The sequence below is a fragment of the Brassica napus genome, unplaced genomic scaffold, assembly GCF_020379485.1.
Source record: "Brassica napus cultivar Da-Ae unplaced genomic scaffold, Da-Ae ScsIHWf_1381;HRSCAF=1960, whole genome shotgun sequence".
Taxonomy (NCBI): Eukaryota; Viridiplantae; Streptophyta; class Magnoliopsida; order Brassicales; family Brassicaceae; genus Brassica; species Brassica napus.
In genome coordinates this window covers 30,001-32,500 of record NW_026014798.1, presented here as the reverse complement: position 1 = coordinate 32,500, position 2,500 = coordinate 30,001, and positions in this window count along the sequence as shown.

Genomic DNA, 2,500 nt, shown 5'->3' with positions numbered 1-2,500 from the left:
AACGGGTGCATGAGTTAAACTATATTTAAGCTTGTTGAAGGACTCCTCTTGGGCAGGGCCCCAAACAAAGGATACATTCTTCTTGATCACTGAGGTCATGGGTGCAGCAATGGTGCTGAAGTCCTTGACAAACCGCCTATAGAAGCTGGCTAGGCCATGGAAGCTTCGGACTTGCCCAATAGTGGTCGGTGTGGGCCAGTCTTGGATGGCCTTGATCTTCTCCTCATCGACCTTCAAACCCTGTGAACTCACAACAAAGCCTAAAAATATTAACTGGTCAGTGCAAAATACACACTTCTTGAGATTGGCAAAGAGTCCTTCCTGCCTGAGAGCCTTCAAAACCTGTTCTACATGACTAATGTGATCGGATAAGCACTGACTATAGATCAATATGTCATCGAAATAGACAACCACAAATTTACCAATGTAAGGCCTTAGAACCTCGTTCATAAGCCTCATGAAGGTACTAGGGGCGTTGGTAAGACCAAAGGGCATCACCAGCCACTCATACAAGCCTTGCTTGGTCTTGAAAGCAGTCTTCCACTCGTCTCCCTCCTTCATACGAACTTGGTGATAGCCACTCCTAAGATCAATCTTGGAAAACACGGTGGAACCACTCAGTTCATCTAACATATCATCAAGTCTAGGAATGGGGTACCGATATTTTATGGTGATGTTGTTGATGGCTCGGCAATCAACACACATACGCCATGTTCCATCCTTCTTAGGCACCAATAGGACGGGTACTGCACATGGGCTGAGACTCTCTCGAATGTACCCCTTGTCCATGAGGTCTTGGACCTGTCTCTCCAGCTCCTTAGCCTCCTCCGGATTGACTCGGTATGCGGCTCGGTTTGGAAGTGGGGCGCCTGGCACAAAGTCTATCTGATGTTCGATGCCTCGGAGGGGTGGTAAGCCGGCTGGTATCTCTTCAGGGAACACGTCCTTGTACTGGTCCATTAGTCCTTGCATCTCAGCGGGACAATCTGGTGCCTCAAAACCTGCAAAACAACCTTCCTTGAAAACCATTAGTAGCACCAGTGTGTCTTGCTGCAATGATTTAATCAATTTACTAGAAGAGATGTAAAGGTTAGTTTTACTAAACAATCCAGACTGATCCATGGCCCTCTGCATTTCGTACACCTCTTGTGGACTGAGAGGAGCCAGGCTGTGCTTCTTGTTGTTGTGGGTAAAGCTGTAGATGTTAGTCCTCCCATGGTGAATAGTCTCCTTGTCAAACTGCCAAGGCCTCCCTAACAGTAGATGTCCGGCTTGCATAGGAACCACATCACACTTCACCTGGTCCTGGTACTTACCAATACAAAAGGAAACAACAACTTGCTCCGAGATTTTAAGCTCTGTCTCATCATTGAGCCACTTGAGCTTGTATGGCCTGGGGTGTGGCAATTTTGCTAGTCCTAACCTTTCAACAAGGTACCTGCTGGCCACGTTAGTGCAAGAGCCACCATCAATAATTAGACTACATACCTTGCCTTCCACGCTACATCTAGTATGGAAGATGTTCTCTCGTTGGACGGTTTCTGGATCAAAGAGAGCACTGAGAGCTCGTCTGACCACCAGTAGCTCACCAGTTTCAGCATAGTCCACTATCTCGTCTCCTGAGTCAGCCATCTCTACATCGGCCTCATCTTGGGACTCATACTCGCCGTCTGCCTTAAGGATCATGACACGCTTGTTCGGACAGTCCCGGGCGTAGTGCCCCTTCCCCTGACATTTGAAACAAGTAATATCACGAGTTCTTTGAGCTTGTGTTTGTCCCTTACCTGGTTCGGATGAACCTGGTTTGGACTGGTCGGTTTGGCTCTTCTTGAACCGGTTTTCCACTTCAATGGATTTGTTCTTCTCAGCCCCCTTGGACCCGGTTGAAGCCCATGGCGTCTTGTTCCTGGCACTAGAGGCGTTCTTCCTTTTAATGTGATGCTCGGCCTGAATGGCATAATGGAGGAGATCATTGAAGTTGACGTAGGTCTGCCTCTCCACCTTGCGAGCGATGCGGTCTTGAAGGCCTTCCAAGAACTGAGCCATCATAACCTCTTCGGTCTCGCGCGTCCTGAGCTTGTTCTTGAGAGCCTCAAACTCCTCAAAGTACTCCTCTACGGACCTAGTACCCTGAGACAACTTGCGAAAACGTTTTAGTAAGTCCCGCTGATAGTATGAGGGAATATACCTTGCACGGAGCTTAGCTCGCATCTCATCCCAAGTCTCAATCCTATAGACCCTGCCGACCTCGGCTACTTCCCTGTCCCACCAGGTTAGGGCATTGTCCGTCAGTTGGGCTGCGGCTAAGGCGATCTTCTTGGCCTCGGTATAGCGGTAGTACTCAAAGATGTACTCCATGCGCCTCTCCCATTCAATGTAGGCGTCCGGGTCAACCTTTCCAGCAAAGGTTGGGGGAGTAAGTTTGAGATCCTTGCCTCCTTGCCAAGCTACTTCATCGTCTCGGAATCTTCTTTGGACCGGGCTTGCATCGCCTTGGACC